This window comes from Apus apus, chromosome 2 (assembly GCF_020740795.1).
Source record: "Apus apus isolate bApuApu2 chromosome 2, bApuApu2.pri.cur, whole genome shotgun sequence".
Classification (NCBI taxonomy): Eukaryota; Metazoa; Chordata; class Aves; order Apodiformes; family Apodidae; genus Apus; species Apus apus.
In genome coordinates, this window is record NC_067283.1 from 144,584,955 (window position 1) to 144,606,914 (window position 21,960).

The following is a 21,960-nucleotide window of genomic DNA, read 5'->3' on the forward strand; positions in this document are numbered from 1 at the left end:
TCAGATAACAAGTGTAAAGTTTCAAACTCAAATATTTCAGCTTGAACTGAAAATGCAGGTAGTGCTCCTGGTGCCTCTGAAGCAATCGATAAGTTTCTGCCTCTTTTCTTGAGGGACTAGTGGGATGTTTTGCTGCATGTATTTCTTTTATTCACTCAGGTCCCATAGCCATTTATTTTCTCTTTACCTATTCTTTGCAGACCCACAGGCACAGTGTTTCTCAGGTGTGAATACAGCTGAAAGGGGGAGATGTTTTGTATCCATTCTGCTGTTGCAGCTGCTGAAGCCAAACCTTTATCTCCCTTCTTGGTAGGGAAAAAAGTGGCAAAAATTAAGAAAACCAACTTTAGCTTTGAGGCACAGCACATGAGTCTCTTTAAGGAAGAGAAAGGCAAGTTTGATGGCATTTTATTCAAGTTCCCAGTAGCCAAACAGCTTGTTCTGGTACAAGTCTGCTGCAGCAGATGTTTTGTGGGTATTTCCAGTCTGAGCCGCAGCAGCGGTATCTGTGGACATCAGTGTGTGAGTGCTCTCCACTGACTGCTTGGCCTAAGAAATGTGGATTTTTATTTTTGTTTTCCCCAAGAGGCTGCCAACATTCATTGTGTTACTGTAACAGGGCTGGAGCACCAAATCTTTCAAGTTCTGCATCTGTCAGTGGTGGTCAGTGGAAAACAAAATTGCTGCAATTCCTGTCAGTTGGCATTTCTGGGATCTGGTGAAAAAACTAAACTGCCAGTCAGAGAGTGGAAGAGATGGCTGCTGTTTTCTCCTTTTTTGTCCCCCCTGACTCACATAGCTTTTCTCTCTTTTGTAGGTATCAGAAGTTCTGCTCACCTGCAGAGAGGTATAAATACTGAGGTTCCCAGGATGTAAGAAATGCAGTGCTGTGAGTAGTTGGGTTTTGTTTGTTTGTTTTTTCTCTTTTCCTTAAAATGAGAAACCCAAGCTTGTTCAAACAGAAGGAATTTGTTTTGGTTTTTTTCTTTTTCTTTTTTTTTTAAGACATTTAAAGAAGTGTTTACAGCAAGCAAATCCAGTCTTTTGGACCAGTTGTGTGCTTTGGCACCTCTTTGAAAACCACAAAATAAAGTCAGCGTGGTATTACCACATAGGCTGAATAATTATCTCAGTGCAGATATGAACCACATTAATGTATTTAACTGAGAATATGGTCAGCAGAATGGACCATCAGCACCATCTGAAGCTTATTTGTTTTTTCCAAGCTCTACCAGTGTTTGAAAGACAAAATCTTGCTGGAGAGTGGAGGTGAGGCATTCTTCGGGAAGAAAGTCTTGTGTGTTTTGAAAGGGGAGAAGAACAGAGATTTGCAGTTAGGTTGTTTTTGTGTGTGTGCACAGCACCCCAGCCCTGTCGTCAAAACTGAAAACTATCCAATATTGAGCTCTTCCCTGATCTGGCAAAATAACTTTGGAGGGATTTTTATATCACAGGAAACACATTGCATGCTTGACTCCATCCCTTGACTCCATCCCAAAGCAGGTCAACCAGGAGATTTTGTGTGCATGTATGTATGTATGTATGTATGTATGTATGTATGTAAGCATTTTGGGGGGGGGGGGGGGCTGGGGGTTTTGTTGTTGTTGTATTTTTTTAAGGAGCAGCTGCACTACAGCCTTTTCCTACATGTTGCTAAAGGGTCTGGGCTGTGACTTCCCAGCAGCTGTGGCTGGTTTGCAGCTCTCCAGGTGGAGCAGCTGGGACTGCACTAGACTGACCTCAGCAAGCCTTGGCTGGAGCTCCTGCCCATGTGCCTGGCACAGTGTGGGCTCCTGGGACAGCTCCACTGGGCTGGTACAAAGCTGGATAACAGCACTAAAATTTGGATTGAGTGTTTGGATGCTGTTGCTCTGGGCTTCTTTGCTGCTTTTCTGTAAGTTTTCTTAGCAGAGGAGTTGAATAAGGGATTTTTTTTTAGGTTTTTAAAATCAGCCCAACTCCCATCCCATTTTTGCACTGTTCTGTGGTGATGGAAATCTATGGTTACTTGGAAATCAGCAGAGTTTTGTTTCCATTTTTATTTCAGTGGTTTACAGACTGTTTTGTGTTACAGTAACACAAATCGCTTTGGGCTAGAGCACAATAAAGCCCCAAATTGAAATCAACCTGGAAAAAAAGAGTTATGTTTTGTTAATAGGAGGGAAACAGAGTCCATCAGTGTTTGGTAAAGACATGGCAAAGTTTTCTTGATAAATACCTAACAGTCATTCAAAAAAACAGAATAGGGAATTCTACTTTCAGCCTTTTCTGAAGGATAGTGGTAATGAGTGCAGTTACTGGAAGAAAAGGGATGTTGGTCCTCCCTCAGTCATGTCCATAGTTCATATTCTCCCTTGGAATCACAAACATTTTCTCCTAACTTTTTGGTGCTTAAACTGGCACAAGAGACCTGGCAATTGAGCTGTGCGGCTTATTTTTTATCAGTTGCTTACAAAGCATTGCAAAGGATGGGGTCTAGCCTCTTTTTTTACAGTTGTGTTGGCTCCAGAGTGAAATGTAGGTTGAGGTTTAGGTGAAGAAAATTCAGCAAGAAGATGCCTAATGTACATACTATGTTTCTCAAAGTATATCCATATGCTAGAAATGTTCTTTGCTCATCTCAAAATCAAAATCTGGGATTTTTTTCCTGTTCAGTAGGCAGTGTTGAAATTTGGCAAGTGTTTCTGAAGTCCTAACAAATCTGTGTCCTAATGCAGCCTTGTGGTGATTGTTTCCACAAAAGGAGTAAAAAAGGGGAACCTGCTCTTCAAAGGTGGACTGCTAGTCCCAGGTAGATGTTGTCTGTGCTGTTAAGTCAAAACAAAGCTGTGATTCTGAGGGCAACATGCAGTACACAGGTGTCTCTGATGTATCATAGCTGTGTTAAGAGGATGAGAGAGAAAACAAGAGCAGGCTGCTTGGAAGCCTCCCAGGTAACTTGTGTATGGTCTCAGATGGCTCTGAAAATGTTGCAGTGAAAATGTTGCTGCTCAGCAGGGAAAGGAGACTGTAAATTCCCATGTAGATGCCTCCTGCCACTGGTGTATGTACAGCAGTGTGGCAGAAGCCTGAGTGAGGAACAGAGGAGCTCAAGATGGCTGTGGTGGGGTGATGCCGACCGAGAAACTGCACCCTGCTAAGAAGCTTGGAGAGAAACCAGAGCTTGAAGTGCTCAGTTCCCATGTGTCCACTCTCTGCATCCTCTCTTAGTATTGTCCCACAAAATGTTTGAGGACCAGCCATTCAGCGTGAAGAGATTCAATGGAGAGAGGGGAAAGGAGGCTTCTTTGCCATTTCCATTTTTCCGTTTACCCCTAGCACCTACCATGGGTGGTACTTGCACAGGGCAATTCCCAGAGGTGCTGTCCCCTGTGAGGGCTGGCAGCTTGGGTTGCAGCAGTGGTTCAGGGTGTTTCCAGCTGATGCCCATGTAGAGGGAGACTAGATCAAATGCTGATATGCTGTGTTATGAACAGTCAGGGATGGTGTTGGTTTGGGGAGCTCCTGCCACTTCCAGTGGGCTTGGGGACATTGGTGAGCAAAATGAGTCAGGGCAGGGAGCTGCAAGCAGTGGTTGCTTCACCTGTTAGGCTTTAATACATCTTCCCTTTGTAAGACAGCATCTCTGCTTTGCTATTTAAAAGCATTACCCATTGTTTTAATTGACGAGACCTCCCTGAAGGGGGTTTTTCTTTGAGCAGTGCAAGGCAAAGCTATCTCTTCATGGGGACCTAATCCTGGGAGGATGCAGAGGGGAGGGTTTCCTTCAGGTTGTATGAACTTGAGACACTTTTCACGTGTTAGAAAAACTTGAGGAAAAGTAACTTGGAGAACTTTATGTCAAGGCATCTTGGATGTGTAACATAAAGGAGATACTTTTTGCAGTGGACTGTTCTCTATCAGGTTAAGCAGAAGTGCTGCCTCCTTGCTCTCACACAGGGTCTCAGCCCTCAGAGACTGAAACTGTGACTTGTACTTGTTGCCAGAAAAGCCACTTCTCTAAACAGTGAACTCCTCACTAAATCAATCCACATTTCCCCCATGCTTGGTCAAGTGACTGTCCAGAAATGTTTCACAGACTGCTTTATTTTCTAAAAGAAGGGGGAAAATAATGTAATAGCTGAAAAATAAAGATGATGAGGAAAAGCTGGTTGGAGAACAAGAGAAACCTAGTTGGAAGAAATGAGGCTTAGCCAAAAGCCACCGTTGCTCTCTTCATCTCAGACCTGGAAGCCAGCTTTAGGCTATGGATCATGCTGGTGGTTCCCAGCTGGGAAGGGGTGAGGAGATTTCTTCCATGTGACTGCAAACTTGCTGTTCATCCTGCAGCCAAGGGGAGGGAAGAGGGCAGGTTTTCCCAAATACTCAGTGCTGCATAGCTGAGCAGCTTCAGTACGGATGGAGTCACTTCTGCCCATCACTCCAGCAACCCCAGCGAGGTGCTGCTTTGTTACCTTACTCCATAGACAGGACTTGCTGGTGCTTAAGGAGGTGAAAGCAGGTTTTTTTTCATTTTTCTTATTTTTGGTAGTATGTCTTCTTCCCTTTCTTTTCCATTTAAGCATGATGTCACAAATGACATCAGTCTAATAACTGCTTGCGGTTGTCATAGTCACAGCCCGTGACACCCAAACAAAGCAGCAGGAAACTGAAGCTGGCATACAAATGCTGTAATATTCATCACATTCCTTTCAGTTAATAATAACTACACGGTTAGGTATTTATTTTCCATTTGAAAATGAGAGTAGTAGGGGGTTAAAAGAACAAACCTGAGTCGTTGAGGGGGAGGAAGGTTGTGTCTGACTCCATCTAAGCAATCCAACTGTGCTTCTCCCTCCCAGTCCTCTTCCCCCACACCAGTGTTGCTTTGGACCTCAACTACTTGACTCCCTGCTGCAGCTGTACCCATCATTGTAGAACACGTGGTGATGCCACAGCATGGACAAAGGCAACGGGAGAATTCCCACCACCTCTTAACATGAGCTCTGTCCCCAGGGAAAAGCCTCCCAGCAGCTGTGGGTCAACCGGCTTTTGCTGCTGGGTGGTTGAATTTGCCATCCTTGTGGTGCATGGACAGAGAGTGTAAAAGGGTTATTCCAGCGTGGCTGGGGATGAGATGTGATGGTGGAAGGAGTGGGTTTGGTCTTGTTTTAAACCTGTAAAATAAGCTATTCTGGGTGAGCAGCAGAGCTGGTTTGCCCTTACAGGCTTTACTCTCCACTCCTTCAGAGTTCTGCGCAGTTGGCCTAATGGTGGGAAGGTACCTGCTGCAAGAATAATTCAAATACTTTTAAAATAATTTTTTACAGGTATAGATCTGGGGTGAGTGCCATGCTTATGAGGCAAGCACTAGAGGAGGGTGTTCAGGCCTGGCTGGGAAGGAGCCACAGGAGCTGCTGTGGGCACGTGGGGAGCCACCGTCCTCATGCCCCTCACCAAAACCTCCCCTTGCCCAGCGCCATCCCTCTTTGTGCCCCCACAGGGACATACTGACCCTAAGTGTTCCAGCATACCTTCCCCAAAATATCTGGGGTGTGATTCCTGGGCTGAGCCTGGAAAACTCCCCAGTCCTGCCTGAACCCAGGGCCGGCAGCGAGCACTGCCCGTCTGGGGGGCTGCCGGCTCCGCGGCTCCCGCCGGCGCCTGTGGGTGGGGGGAGCTCATTCTATAATAGCTGGTGGTTGATTAATATGCTGTGAGTCAGAAACACCGGGGTGTTTTAGCTTTCTCTAGTTGCTATGGCAACGTTATTTTAACAAATAGCTTTTTAATATTTAATTAAAACCCAGCTTTTGGCAAGCCCCGTGTAAGAACTATTACAATTGCTACTACAAAGGGTTAGCAGTGAAGTGTATTTCAGAGCCACGGGGTTTTTTTGTTCAGTGCCCCCTCCCCCCAGGACTGTCAGCTTCCAAAAAAAAAAAAATTTACAAGGAAAAAAAAAATTTAAAATCACTAATTCATTAGTTGTGAGAAACACATGCTTGTTCCCAAGACACAAAGCAAATGTAATGCAAATCTGCAGTTATTCTTCACAAGTGAAGGTTGTAACTTCTTTAATGTGTAAGTGCCCAGCCAGCTCTGTGAGGAAGGAGCAGTGTGACAGCATTTATTGATGGCTGCTTTGTCACTGACGCTCCTTCTTCTACCTTTGCCTGCCAGATGAGATCATTCCCATTTTGTTTGCTTCATGTTCCCTCTGTGTCAGGTTGGATGCTTTTCCCTCACCAGCTTGTAGAGGAGGTTGGTGCTGTGTCCGGATCAGGCTCTGGACTGGTTCCTAGTCTTTTTTTAGGTGAGCTTCTCTGCTCCCTGATACCAAACAATTCTGCAACGGAGACAAATGAACAGAGAACTCAGCCTTCAGAGAAAAATAAATATTTAACAGCTCTCTTTGTAAATACCTTTTATTTATAGAACAGTTGCAAGTTCTATCATGCTTGGTAAATGGAGATGCTTTTCATGCAAGAATTCTGCCTTGAGGGACTCAGCGGATACCTAATGTCATCTGTGATATAATAATGAAATAAATGTACCTCTCTCATGAGATTCCAGACCAGCCCCTATTTTCTGTGATTAATTTCAGCATTGCACACTTTGTCTCTATTCACATTGCATTCCTTAATATGGTACTGAAACCTCATTTGGAAGGTTACACCTTTATTTCCTGAGGGGAGGGGAAGGCTGTTGGGTGTTTTGACTTGATGCAGAGGGCTCTGAGGCTGTAAGTCCCTCCATCACGTATCGCTGTGGTGTCTCACCAGGTCCCTGTGATTGATGCACTTGGCCTCTAATTCTCCCAGAGGCTGGGATGGTGCTGTTATCCCATCTTATAAATGGGAGAAGGTAGCCCTAGAGAGACAGACTAGGACATGTTTCACCTCAGCTGTCTATAAGTTAAGCAGTTATTCTCTAGTAGCTGTCTAACCTCTTCTGGGATCAGCTGAGAGGCTGCACCATTTGCAGAGATGTTTCACCCTTCTTTAGGAGAGATGTTTGAGGCAGGCTGCAGGTGTAACCCTCAGAGTTGTCTGTCTTGCCCCAGTCACTCTGAGCCATAAGCTGGATGGAGAAAATGAGGCAAGAGAAGTGCACTGAGGATCTTCTATAGCCATTTCTACAGGTGGTCTGTCATGGTTTCCCAGGCTGGAGGATGTCCCACTTGTTGCACTGCTCTGCTCACACAGTGTCAGATCTCCCTTCCAAAGCAGCACAGCTCATCTCTGCCACATGCACCTCATGCGTGGGCATCCAGGATTAAACAGCTTGGAAGGAGATGCAATCCCAGTCACCAGGCATGTAAACTAGGGTGCAGAAGATTTGCCTACGGTCTTCTAGCAAGCCACAGAGAGATCTAAGGCTTTCCTTCCTATTTATGCTGCTGCAATCAAAATTATAGTGATAAAATTATTGCTGGGGTAATACTGAACAGTATGGGTATTCTGAGTTGCATTTCATACTCCTTGGTATGCTAAGTTTTTTGATCTCTGTTTAAAACCCTCTGGTAGCTGATGGCAACCTCAAAGAGTCCAAAGGAAATCCCATACTGGGAGCTGTGATGGAGCAGAGCATCTGGGTGGATAGTGACAACCACAGAGTAGCACATGCTCACAGCCACCCAGGTCAACTGCTGGCTCTCAAGAGGTTTGGGAAAGGAATATTTTCTATTTCCTACCGGCAAGGAACTGAAACATACTGCAAAAATCAAATTTGTGTGGTTTCATAGCAAACATGGGTCTCTGTGAGGCTTGCAAGGCAGCAGCTAGGACAGGCTTTGCAGATGGATGGCAGGATGTCCTGCCATGCCAGAGGGGCCACGTGGAGGGACAGTCAGTGACTGTTGTAGGGGAAGCTGACAAGCAGATGGGTGAAGCTGGTGGCATTGCTGGTGGAGTGGAGGAGGTGAGCACTGCTGTGTGAACAAATGCAACAGGGCAACCACAGAGGGGCAAGGGGGGCTGACAAGTTTGAACCAAATGCCCTGACCAAGGGCATCCTGCAGTGCTGCTCCTTGGGAGGAGGTGGGAAGGGTTTGTTGATAGTCACTAACAGAGTCATCTGAGCAGTGATGCTTTTTGACCATTAGAGGGTGAAGGGTTAAGTAGCTGAAATGGGAATTGTGGTGAGAAGGCAGTGAAATAACATTTCTACTTGTAATTTTCTTTCTGCAGCAGAATTTTCAGAAGGATACAGAAAAAAAATGCTACAAGATAGTGATCCTGCTTGGGCTATGCACTGGGATGTAGGAGAAATGCCTTCAGGTTATGGGTGAGAGAGATGTGGCCAATAGCCAAAATAAAGACAGTAGAGCAGATAGGAGAACAGGGAAGGTCAGGAGCACTGCTGTCCCTGAGTGGAGGTGGCATGGAGGCAAGCAGCAGGCTCTGGGGGTGGGATGACCCTGCAAGGAGCCTGTGTGGTGGAGCAGCCCTGGCTGTGAGTGGTTTGGAAAATCCCTGATGTGTATTGCTCCAAACTGTTGTGATGGGTGTAGGTCTGGGTGGTCAGATCTGTCCTGGAAAAAAGTTCCTGAGGAAGGAAATCAGATTAGTCAGGAGGGGAAAAAAGTAGAAGATGAGAGCCTATATTTTTGTTTGGGTAGATGTGCACTGGAGTCATAGTGGAAAAGCTGAAATGTGATTTACAAGGGGAAATAAGGTCCCACTGCAAACACAGATGTGTAAACAAAGTTTACCTGTGAGGTCCTCAGCTCAGACTCAACTACTCAGCCTCTCCATATAGGTGTAACGTGCTATATAGATTTTCAATTCACAGTAATTTGGGACTGGCACATTGATTGGCGAGGCATGACACATGCTCTGGCCGGTCTGACTTTCCCAACCCTGAGCATAAGGGTGGATCCAACCTGGCAAAAAGCCCTGCGTGGGAGCAAAGACACATCTCTCGAATGCATGCTCAGAGATATTGCAGTAACAAGGAATCCCCAAAATGAAGTCGGAGGCCTTTTTTTAAAAAAAAAAAATTCTGGTTTAGGATCCATGCATGCACCTTGTATCACAAGCTGGTGATCTGTACCAAATCCCTATGTAACCAAGCATTAGGTCTCTTCCTTTCACCCAAACCCTCACACCTTATGCTGAAACTAAGCAAGCTTTGCTTGGTTCCCTCTTCATTGGTCCCAATTGATTTAAAAGACACACTGCTACTTCCATGTCTGCCTGGTAATCAAGAACATCAATGGATGGAATAGAGAGAGAGGTTAATTTAAAGGAGAGAGATGAGAGGTGACGAAAATGGCAATGAACTTTTCTGGAGCCTCCCATCTCCACCTGTCCCAGACCTTTTCTTTATCTTCTGCTTCTGTCAGTAGTTTTTGGTAGTGTTGTCTTCTTAGTGGCTACTTGCTTGCTAGGGTGACTGTTGGAAATCAGGGAGGCAGATATCCTGAAAGCAAGAGCACTTGAACCTCTGAGTCTTCTCATGTATTGAAGAACATGCTGCTGTCTGAGCAAATTCAATGGGGGGTATCGTGCTTTCCATCACAAATAGTTTCATGCAGTACAACTGTGATATTTGCACAGGTAATGTGTGCTTCATCCCAGTGTTGCTGGTGGTGGAGTTAGGGTAGAGCATCACATACATACTAAGCACAGTAGTGGTCTCTGAGTTGTCTCAGTTTTCACTGTCAACATTAGTCATGACTCAGGTATAAACAATCTGGCGTGTTTCCTGTCTGCACTTCTGCAAGAACAGTCTTCTGCTTGCACGCCTCAGACCAGACTGTAGCTGCCTTTGCCACGCTCTGAAATCCAGCCAGGCTTGCTGTGGATGAACCAAACCCCACAGTGCTCAGGCAACTGGCTTTCAGATGCTGCCGTGTGTGTAGGAAGAGGAAGGAGCCAGTGCAGTGCTTGGGATTTACTACAGGAGGAAGGTCAAGCTCCAGCATTGAATTTATTATTGTTGTTACATATATTTTATTATTTATCTATAAAATATGTATTTATATAATAATATTGAATTGCTGTATATTTATTATTATCTGTTATATACATACAAATAAGAACTGCGGGATTTTTAGCTCTATTGTAAAGCATTCAGTGAATCTCCATCTTGATATGACCTTGCTCTCTGATGGTGAGAGTGTATGAGTTCAATGAGTGGCCACGGATAGGCCATCCCTCTGACACTGAAAGAGTGCAGAGAAGGAGCAGCTTTCTTCTTTGGTCTTTCTTCTGCTGCAGTCAGTAGCAAAATTTCAGAGGACTTCAATGAGCCACGATCAGCCCCTCTAAAAATACTCCCAAGGCACTTGAAGAAAGTGCTTGTGAGTAGGTGAGAAGCAGCCCATATGTGCCTGTGGAGGGGAGGGCACCCTTAATAGGGATTGTTTTATTATAAATACGTTTCTTTTGGTGCATGTTATCAGAAGGAAATAAACTTCTTCAGTGGTAGTGTAACATGTAGCGCTGCCTGCTGCAGCAATGAGTTTTGGTCTGTTACTGTGGAAGTTGTGCCACTTTTTATTAGAGAAGATTCAAAAGCATCTTACTTTGCTGTTTGAAAACTTGAGGGGTGTGTGTCGTGAGGATCTCTGACCATCTCTTGGCAGCTGAGTCTGGCAGAGTAGTTGTGTCATTTGGATGAACTCCTGACTATACGTTAACCTCACGCTAGCCCTAACCGCTGGCAGTGGCAGTGAAATGGAAGGTACAACCTCTGTGTTAAAAGTGGTGTAAAGCTGCCCGGACTTGCCACAATGTACCTCACCTTCAGGGATCCCAAAGAGGGGATTTGAGCATAGGAAGCAGATAGGGCAGCCTGGGTGTCAGGTTTGCATCCCCTGTCATGTCATGTGTGCTGATGGTGGTGGCACGGGCAGGCATGAGGGAATGGTAATGCACATCTCCTTACCCAACAAAAACAGACTCCAGTGTATCCTTAAGCCTGAGGCCAACCAGGCAAAAAAAATCCTGTGCTCAGCCCCCGAGATCACAGAATCGTCATGGTTGGAAAAGACCTCTGAGGCTACAGAGTCCAACCATCAACCCAGAAAAAAACCACTATGCTCACTAGAGCATGTCCTGAAGTGCCACATCTACAGGTTTTCTTGATATCTCCAGGGGTGGTGGAAACTCCACCACCTCCCTGAGCAGCCCATTCCAGTGCCTGACCACTCTTTCCTTAAAGAAATTCTTCCTAATACCTAGTCTAAACCCCCCGTGGTGCAACTTCAGGCCATTTCCTCTGGTCCTCTTGTTATTCACTAGGGAGAAGAGGCCAACACCCACCTCACTACAACCTCCTTTCAGGTAGCTGTAGAAAGTAATGAGGTCTCCCCTCAGCCTCCTCTTCTGGTCCCCACACTACTCTTAAGTCATGGTGTATCTGGTCCACGCACAGTTGTGTGCTCAGGGATGTGTTAAATGGAGAGGACAGAAATTGTAACCTCCAAACAGCCTCTGTGGTGGCAACAGGGAAGGAAAGACTTAGTGGTTTGCTTAGCTGGTCTTTGTTTTGGTAGAGGGGTGACACCAAAAGAGCATTTGAATGGCAAACCAAGTAGAAACTCAGGCTGAGAGTGAGTGTTTTTGAGGGTTTCATAAGCTGGTTACAAAAGGAATAAACACCCAAAAAAAGTCACTGATAAGGGTGGGGAGTTTCTAGGCTGTACAGGAGCAGCTCCAGGCAGCATCCCTAGGTTAGGAGAACTGTGCAAGCACAGCACTTACAGGGCAATGGAGTGGTCTGATCATTCCAGTACGTTGGTTTGCTTCAGACTCATGGGGAATCAGGTCCCTACCTTCCTCATCTGGCCATGCTCTCCTTTCTCAGTGCTCCCTGCATAGCAAATACTTAAAACCACAAAAAGAACCCCACAAACAATTAGTAGATATAGCTGGTGAATTACGCCCAAAAATCACAGTCCAGATGTGCCTCTTTTTGACATCTGGCTTCTGCAATTTGTCATTTGTCTCCCAGTGAATGCAGTGAACACCTGTGACCATCAGGTCTCTGGCTGGTCATAGACGTGTTGAAAATGTTGCTTCTCCTCCTGAAAACCTCTGTGTCTTTTTCCTGTGCTCTGGGATGTGTCAGCGGGACTGAGCACTGGGCTCAAGTGTCGTGTCCTCTTCTGTGGCTGCCTGAAACAAATGCCTGTAAGCTCAGCAGTGGTGTCCTCAGTGTCATGAGCTCTGAGCAATGTATGGCATCGATAGCACGACAGCTGCTGGAAAATTGCAGAGTCCCTTTCCAGGATCCCTTCCCAACACCCTGAACACCGAAGTGATGCCATTCCAACCACCCGTTTTCTATTGAAAGCCTCTCTTAAAACATGCTGCTGCTGCTTTTGTGCTGTTTTCAAACTCCAGAAATTGGCCATAAATGATTGTTTCAAACTGAATCAGTTCTTAACCCCTGCGGTTAGAGGCTGTGGCCTTGCCTGGTCCTGGCTTAGTATCTGCTCAGGCATAGGCTCCTGGGGTGCACTGAGCCTTACAGCTTGCTCATGTTTTGTAGCATCACTGTGATTTCCAGCACCAAGTCTGTTTTGGGGGAGAAACCACCCTCTCTTGTGCAGCCCCATCATCTTGCTTTGCTTTTCAGGAGGCTCTAGCAGGATCAGTCCTGCTGGCTCTGTCTGACACTGCTGAGCTCTCCCTCAAACACAGCCTTGAGATCTCTAAAAGGAGGGACAATCCTCAAGTGTAACCTCTCAGGAAGCACTGATGTTCAGCGAGTTCATGTAATTAGCTATGCTTTCCTTTTTAGGTAGCACCTAATCTATTTGAGGGAAGGAGACAGCCGTCCCATTTGCTTCAGCATTCTGTCAAGACCCAAGTGTGTGTTCTGATGCTTTCCATGGCTCTTCCCACTGGTGGGAGTCTCTGCTGAGATGACAGCACAGACCCAGATAACATCATAGTTGGTGTATTTGCTGGGGTTTAAGCACCAGTGCTGGCTCAGACACCTGAATGAAATGCTTAGGACATCAATTTTATTCCAGGACACTGAACTCCTGGGGGTCTCATTAAATAGTTTGGAGGTTTGGGTATGGGACACATCTGAAAATTAATCTGTGGCTGCTTTACAAAGGCTGTATTTTATTCCAGGCAATTGGAAGCTCAGGGGGCTGAGAGGAGGGTGGGGCTTTGCATTCCTATGAGGGAATAGGGTGGAATTTTTTTCTTATTTGGTCAAAAAGGTGCCTGATAGCATGGCTAGATCTACATACACTGCCAGCCTCTGTGTCCTTCCTGTGTGAATTACTAGGGGTGATAGTTTTCCTCTGATGCTTCTTGTCCAGGACCCTCTTTGGCAGAGGGTCTATGTGAAATTGCTCTGTGCACCTTTAGCACAGCACTAGTTAAGTCATTGAGTTGTTCTGGTTTTGGACCAACACAACAACAGAGGAACACCACATGGCCACTCACTCAATTCCCCACACACACACTCTGGGATGAGGACAAAGCTCCTGGGTTGAGACAAAGGACAAGGAGGGTTCTTCACCAGTTAAGGTCCCAGGCAAAACAGACTCAACTTGGGGAAAAAATAATAATTTAATTTCACACTAATCAAACACAGGACACAAACAACACAAAAAGCAGGGCTTGCATATGTTACCCCACCCCTCCCTTCATCCTGGGCCCAAATCACTTTGTTCTTGGTTTCTCTCCCTCCTTCCCCCAGTGGCACAGGGGGACAGGGGATGGGGTTTAGAGTCAGTTCACAGGCTGGTGGTTCCTACTGCTCTTTCCTCCTCAGGAAGAAGGATTCCTTGCAGTCCTTCCCTGCTTTCCCATGGGAGAGAGTCCTCCACGAACCTCTCCTTCATGAGTCCTTCCCATGAGGTCCGGAGCTGCTCCAGCCTGGGCTTCTCACAGAGTCATGCACACTTCAGGAACAAACTCCCCTGGCTCCAGGGTCTTCCAAAGCTGCACAGAGTCCACAGGCAGCAAATCCTCTGGTCACAAAATCCAAGTCCAGTGGCCAAGTTCACCCCTCCTGGCGCCTTCAGGGAATGTTCCACCACGTTCCTCCATGAGTGCAGGGGGACAGCTGCCATCTCACCATGGGTTGCAGGGAAACTTCTGCTCGGGCACCTTCTTCCCCTTCTTCCTCACCAACCACCGGCACCGCTCTCCCTCTCCAGCAGAGCTCTCCTACTCCAGCACAGCTCTTCTCCCTCAACTGCTCTTTCTCAGGTGTTGTAAGAGTTCTTTAGTATGTTAATCGCTGAGGCGCATCTATTGTCCCTCTACTGGCTCCTTGGCTGGGTTTGGAGTAGGGGGAGCTTCTCAGCTTCTTACCAGAGCCACTCCCGGGGCCCTTCCCCTGCTACCAAAAAACCCACCAAACCAAACCAAAACAGCTGTGTTTCATAGGAAGTCCAGGAGGATGTTCTCTTCTTCCTGAAGGCTCACATTCTGGTGGACACTTGCTTGCTCTTTGCCCTCTGCAGGGTAGAAGCACACTCAGCTCTACCTTTCTTGGACTGAAGGGGCTGAACAAAATTTGTCTGAGTGCATGAGTCAAAAGTTGTTCAGTTTAACTTTAAAATAAATTTGCCTGCAAGGGGCTATTGTCAGAGACAGTAACACTTGGTGGTGTTTGTTGTTCTTGAGCTACCAGTTGTTGAGCATCTAGCTTATTGCTCAAAATAGCTTTTTATCGTAGTATAAATGGTTAGTAGGGAGTTTTGAAGAGTATGTGTTGACTCATGGAGACAGCAATATTTAGCACTTTTTGGTTTTTTTACCTTCAAAGCAATTTTCAGCTAATAATCCTCCTAACTCTCCTTTGAGCAAGGAAATAGCACACAGGCTCTTTGAGAGAGGGATTGGGGCTTGTTTGGCTTTGTTGCACGGAAGTTGTGATTGGGCAAAAACTGTTGATCTGGGAAAACCTTCTTGCTGTAAAAATCCTGCCTAGTAATCATACAGAGAAACCACTTTACATTACAGTTCAAAAATGCTGGAGAAGGTATTGGATGTTTCTAGTGACAGCAGTTAAACCATATCTTGTCTTTCTCTATGTTTATGAAAAGCGGTTCTATCTGTCTTGGGGGGGTTTCTTTTGTTGTTTAGAGTTACATAAATCTACATGGGAGATCTAAAAATTGGATGATGACTGTGTGACCGAGGCATTTCTGAGTTAAGCTGTAACTTGAAGCATAAGAAAATAAAGGTTCTCTTAGCATGTTGCTTTAGTAGGATATATTTGAACCAGTGTGTTGCATGTCATCAAACATATGGTGAATCCCATCTGACATACATGCCAAAAAGAGTCTGAGTAATGGGACCAAGATGTCATGCAGTAACAATATTCACATAACAGTAATTTCCTGGAATATAATCCCTGGGGAATGTAAAATTAAATTTGAAAATTTATCCCTATTTCTATCTTGCCTCTTGTAAAGGAAAAACAGTGGAAATTGTTAACCACTTGGTTGTTCTTGCAGAAACCTGTGAATGTTAAGCTTCTTGTTGGGTCTCAAGTGCCTTTTTCCAACCCTAAATTCATCTGCCCAAGGGCAAAGTGAATCAGTGCACCATCCATCTTTGGCACCACTCCACCTGTGCTGCCAGTGGTGGAGATTCCCCAGAGAGATACAGATGTCTTCTACTTTCTTGTTCTGTCTAGCAGCTGTTCTTCAAGCCTTCAGGTCTCCTGAAACAGCATTATGAGTAGTAGCACTGCTGCATATGATGTAGTGGACAGGAGAAGATTCTGTCCTTGTTTGGGGTTTATAGGATATATTCAACTAAAAGGCATTGCTTGTATTTAAGTATATGGCATGCAAGTGTATAGCAAATTGGTGCTGGCACAAACGTTTATCTCCAAGGATCTTGTGGAACTTTAGAGAGAATATAATCTGGTCTAACCAAGGCCACCAATCCTAAAACTGCTGTAATTAAGCTTAAGAGATCGCTAAGGTTGTAGTGCAGTGTCTTCTGAAAGCCAGCTTCCAAACCTGCTCAGTCTGTGCCTAGTCAATGTTTTAAATGTTGACCTTCAGCTTTTAGCTAACCTTCTTTACCTTCCACTGTGTTATTCAAGCAGGTAATTCACTGGGAATTCATATGGGCTGCAGTCTGTTTACACAGTCCTTATTGATTTAGATTGGAAAAGCACTTTGGGGTTTGAAAGAAAAGCAGGATGTGGATTCGTGATCTTTCCTTTTTTGTAGTCTTTTTGAAGGAGGAAGTCTGGGTTGTCTTCATCGATGTGTAGATACAAATTGCTAGCAACAATATAGCAAAAAACCTGTTTTTTCTTTGCTGCCTTGGTCAATGTGCCCGGCCTTCAGAATTGAGATGGGTGTGCCTGTAGATTGGACTGAAAATTGGAGAGGATTGAGGGGCCATTGCAGCTCCTGTGCTTTCAGCATAGGAGAGGAAAGCCTGGAGCCCCTTCCGGTAGAAGGAAGGTGTTCCTGCAGGGCAGGATTAGCCAGCAGCAAGTCTGGCCTTTTGACCATTTGAGCTGAATTGAGGAGAACTATAGGAGGCTGAGGTCAAAGCTGTTTTTTCTATATTCTCCTCTTCCCTTCTCTCCAAGGCCTTGTGTTCTTTTGCCACTGCCTGTTCCTTTCTCTCCCCCTACCTCTTTTAAGCAACTGAAAAACCAGTTGAGGTGCAACCTAGCATTTGCTGTTTTCTTAACCTACCTACAAATCAGCTTTCCTCCTCTCTGGAAAACCCTGTGCTACCATGCATGAAGTGATGTGCACATAAACACACACACACACACGCATACATACACACACACACACACAGACATAAACTCACATGCAAATAATAAACTTACTGCCCTACCACAATAAATGCTGTATTAAAATTACACATGTAGCATCATCAAAGCCCTGATTTAAGCAGGACAGATGGAAAATGCCCTGTTGACCTAATGCCCATTAAAAAAATACATCTATAACTGATGTCAATGGACTGATTGCTTCTTTTTCTTTCTTTACTTTTCTTGTCATTTCTGTGCTTTCTCTTCTTCTCTTCCTGAGAACTCCAGTGCTGCATTAAAGAGATTACAGGGTGCTTTTCATCTTTACATTTTCTTTTTCCCCACAATTTTACTTCTTCCCAGCAAGCCTCAGGGGTTTTTTGTTGAGTTTTTTAAATTTTATTTTTTATTTTAAAGCAATTGATTTATATTATCCTACCTGCTGGGAAAGATTGACCTGCTACTGAGCATCTTCAGACAGCCCTTCTTTTGAGCCACTTGGGTCTGGAAGCAAACAGAGGGCCGGGTTCAAAGGTGTTTCTTTCCTGGTGCTATTTACACCCTAAGGAAAGAGTAATAGTGTGTGCTGGTTTTGTATAGCTTGATATACCTTGTGTGTGTATGTACCTGCATCTTGAAATGGGGTTGTCCAAGGAGGAAACTTTTTTTTATTATTATTTCCCCCTACTGACACCCCCTTGATTTCTTTCTTTGGATCTGAATGAGTTCTCATTGCACTATTTCCCCACTCTCTCTCATACTATGCTTTTGGTGGGTTTTTGGTGTGTGGTTTTGGGGCAGTGATGGTATTTCTGTATCTCTGAGTCTCAGATGGTGCTTTGATTCCTCATAGATCCCACCTGAAGCCACTTTCAGTGGCTCAAATAAATTGTGTTTCTCCTCCCACTTTACTGCCCCAGTCTCTCTGCACATCTGGGGCAGAAGACAAGAGCAGAAGTGCTGAGCCACCATTCCAAGAAGTGAACAGGGCAGGATGCCCTTCACATTACCTGGGTTCACTGCAAGCTCCATGGACCACAGGGGCTATCCCATTGTTTAGCCTTTGAAGATATCCTGGAGCAGTCTGGAAAAGGTGTTTTTTTTTCAGTTTCTGCCACCTTATATCAAAACGAAATTGTTTCACCTTCAGAAGAACAAACTTGACGTGTTGGGATGACTGTCCTTCATCCTTTGTAAAGGATGAATAGGCTAGCCCTGAATTTCCTCAACTGGATGGTTTGCTTTTATGCATTGGTCTGAAAACACTGACCTAAGCAGTTAGGCTAATTTATTTCACAAAAGGAGTAAAATCTATCTATTCTTGTATGAATTCAGTTTTGAAAGAATAAGATCTAGAATGAAAAACAAAGTATGAGAAGGAAACAGCCCTTTTTTAACTTGCCTTTCTCGACCTTAAAGCTCCTTTTCTCACTTGCTCATGCAGCAGCTAAGACCGAGTCCCATGGACATCACCCTTGAAGTCTTTTTTAGTGCCGCCTTTCATCATCAGTGAACAGCTAGAGATGCAGCATTTGAACCTAGGCAAGTGCCAAGAGAGACTAGTGAAGATTTAGACACCAGCCGTGCTCTGAAGATTAATCAAACATGGGGTGACCTGTCCTGTCTTGTCTCCTCACATCGCTTCTGGTCCAGGGGTGGTTTCGACGCAGTTAACTGATGTGAACTGCCAGTATTTGGGAAGGAGGGGGTTGAGACTTGATTTCAGCAGCCGGATCCAATTTCTCAGCAGTGTTGTGTTTGATTGGGCTGTGTTTCATCATATTTGCTTTATTTTAATAAGTGCTATGAGAGGACTGCTCAGTGACTGAGTAAGGATTTTCCATTACAGGCTCTGCAGCCTTTTTGTGCTCCCTGGCTGTCTTTCCTCCTCTTGTGGTACCTTGCATGAGATAACTTTGCTTTGGAAATTAATTTTTCAAAGGACAGTGGAGGCTCATAGGTCTGCATGAGCTGGATGGAATTTTAAGGGTTTATTGGTTTTTTCCCCCCTCTCTCCCCTCTGATTTTTACCCTTTAATTTCCTGTTGTGGGGCCGAGAGAATTGAGTGCATTGGGTCATATCAGGCCCAATTCCTCCCCAGGCCAGAATCAGCCCTTCTCCATAGGGACCAGTTCTATCAAGGGTATTTCTGAAGACCACACAAATTGGGACTACAAGGGTAATTTTCCATGCTGTTTGGGAAACAAAATATGTTGCCTGTGCCTTACAAAGCAAGCAAACCAACCAACCTGCAAACAACCAAGCAGCTGGTTAACAGTTGGAGCTAAGACACATTTTAACAGTGAGGCTAAGGCAATGTTGCCTTTCTCCTATGTCTTCAGTTACTCGGGGTGGCAGGATTGCCAGGCTGGAATCGACAGCCAGAGCTTTTCTGCAGGCTCTTTCCCTGCCCTCCTTTGTCATGCAGCGAAGTCCGTGCAGAAGGGCAGGCTCATTGCTGGTGGGTTGCCATGGAAAGAGCTGCCACATTGCACTGAGTTCATAGTGGGGTGTTTGTTAGTTGTTTCTTTTTGAGAGAAAATTTCACCAACATTATAAAACCGGGAAACAAACTAAATTAACACAATCTGGTCACAAAATCAGAGGCTCTTGAAATTATATCATTAAGGATCTTCTTCTTTTTTTCCCCTACTTCCCTTGGAAATGAGGGCAATATCCAATATTAAATATTAGTGTCACACTGGATTTTAATGACTGGTTGGTTGGAACCTGTTTTGCAGGGCAGGGAAGAGGGGGAAAGAGGAGGGTGTGCTGGAGCTGATGGGAGCAAGAGTGCACCCTGGGCACGGTGCTGCAAAGCTGGTCCTGGCCATTTCTGTGCCTCTCAGGCTTCATGGCCCTGGCATGCAGGGTTATTGCTGTACTGTGCTGGAGGACATGGGCCTTCAAACTTCTTGTAAAACTCTGAGAGCACATGGGCTGAGTGGAAGTGGTTTCTGAGCCCATGTCACACAGTTGGTCCCAAATTTTGGGGCTCTCCTGGCATGAACATTTATCAAGCCATTCCTGAATGCTCTCTGGTAGTTACTCTCAGGGCTTTGCAGGATTTTTGGCTCCATTTGCCTAGAGAGGCAGCACAGGCTGCCCAAATGACAGGATTTTTTCAGAAACTGTAAGACTTAACACAGCTGTAACACCTTTCTTCCATGGACCTTGCCAGCCGTGCTGGCAAACAAGGGAGGCCAGAGCCTACAAGTTGCAGGTATGGGTAGAACGAGGTTAATGCTCTTCTTCCACCTTCCCTTTGACCTTTTTGGGGAAAAAAATAGCAAGATCATCCACCAGACCAGCAGATCTCTGGAGTTCATAGCAGGAAGGGGAGATGGGCTGTGAAGGGGGCATGAATCATATTAAATAAGAAGAAAACTGAGCTAATGAGGCTTATGGGATGTTACAAACTTAAGCTCAGGTCTTGCTTTCCTTCCCTTGACCTAGATAGCAGCAAGGGTGGCTGCCTTCTGGGTTGAATCCTGGTTTTGTGCTTCTGCCTTCCTACTGTTGCTTCATGGTGTTGTGTTTTACTTGCTGGGGTGCAATCCTTTTGGAGACTAGCTATTCCATTTCTTTGCTTTTGGGGGTTATCAATTACATATAAGAAACTCTTCAAAAATAATTTCTTCAGATACTTTTTAATGGAGGAAAATTGCTCAACAATAGATTTCTGACGTACCAAAAGGCAACATGAAATAATCAATTTACCTCGTAGGAGGCACCAAAGACATGTTCCCTCAGGGAGAAGTTTTTTGTGTGTATAAACCAGCTTTTGCTTTTTCAAGTGAGATCCCTCCTACTCACCAGAAACAGGAGAAGAAACCCAGATTAAATAAAAAAAATACCCTTCAGTGAGAAACTGTTTTAAGGAGCAGTTCTCCTCCTTTTCTGCATTTCTCAAGTATTTCTCAAGCATCATTGTTACAGTTTGTTCATCTGGACTCACTATGAAGTAGCCCCAGGGGGAATCCAAGCACCAGGGAGACAAAGAGGCCCATGCCATAGTGAGCATGCCTGGATTAAAACCCATGGGAGGAGACTGGAGGAGGTGCCTGCCAATAATATTTTGTCACGCTTTAAGGTGCTCTGATGGCAAACACTTCCACTGGTAAGAAGTAAATTAATGGGGGAGGGGGTTCCATTTCTTTTTTCTGTTTGCTTTTCCTTGGTAGTTTATTCTTCAGCATACTAATCATCTGTCTGGGTGAAACATAGTCCCTCTGTGGTTTGGGAGCATAAGGGGCATTCCAGGCCAATGCCAAAGCATCCAAGCTTTGGATGGGACAGATCAAGCTCAGTTTTGGAAGTAGGAATTGGTTTGTTGTGCATCCCTTGATGTTTAAAATGAGAAGTAGAAGAAACAACACAAGTCCTTCTTTGTGGTGTACTCTGTGGGAAAGTCTGCAAAGGCATGGATTGTGCCAGTCTGATTGTATTTACGAGCATGTCAATTTTTACTATTTTTTAATACATAATCAGGTCTTATGAAATTTCATTTACTTCCAAAGTTACTTTCCCCTCTCTTCCCCTCTCTTCCCCTCTCTTCCCCTCCCTTCCATGAGAAGCACTGTTTCTTTTGAAATGGGATATTAAATACTTTGTGAATGATGCAGTTATCTTCTCCTATTTCTAGGTGAAATCAAAATGCAAAGACATTCACATTCCACTAAGTTCCACTCTTTTCCAGCAGCATCAAGTGAGGGTGTGCTCAACTTCTGTCCCTAGTCCCCCATATTGGCATCCTTTTCCAGTGCTCCTGGGAGTTGGGTGCTTGTTTCTTGGCACAGGAATCCTTGCTGCAAGGGCTGGTGGAAGGAAAGATGGGACAGGATGGATTCAGAGCAGTGCCCTAGAGCTGCAGCACTAAAATAAATAAATATATATACATATGCTCAGAGAGGCTGGCAGATGAAACACAGATTGGGAAATGTGGCACAGAGGCATATCTCATGGTGTTAGATCAACATAATTCTCACCTCTGGAGGACAAGAATATACCTGGGAATTGGAGAGCCTTGTATTTAGGTGGTCTTGTAGTATCTAGGTAGCCAAAGTCCTGCAAAGAGATGGAGGGCAGAGCTCTGGCCATCCCTCAGACCCGTCTTTGCTGCAAGTCAGGTTAGAGTTTGCAGCAATTAATGCCCCAAAAAGCTCTGACTGCTCCCTCTGTCTTCTCCATCCTGTAGTTCTTGACATGGGAAGTAGGATCTCACCTTGGGGAGGGGACAGTGTTTGGGGTTTGTGGGTTTC

General features: G+C 45.1%; 1 protein-coding gene across 5 annotated transcripts in view; it reads left to right on the top strand.

The window, feature by feature from the left end:
- The window catches only part of ZHX2 (zinc fingers and homeoboxes 2), a 75,132-nt gene that overhangs the window by 30,150 nt on the left and 23,022 nt on the right, over nt 1–21,960 (top strand). For 4 of the 5 annotated variants that reach the window (XR_007888683.1, XM_051611442.1, XM_051611441.1 and 1 more), the window contains exon 2: nt 818–889. The gene's annotated coding sequence lies outside the window, so the exon portion shown is untranslated. Of the gene's footprint in view, nt 1–817; nt 890–1,232; nt 1,270–21,960 lie in introns of those variants that run through there. The other variant, XM_051611443.1, reaches the window with a different exon arrangement.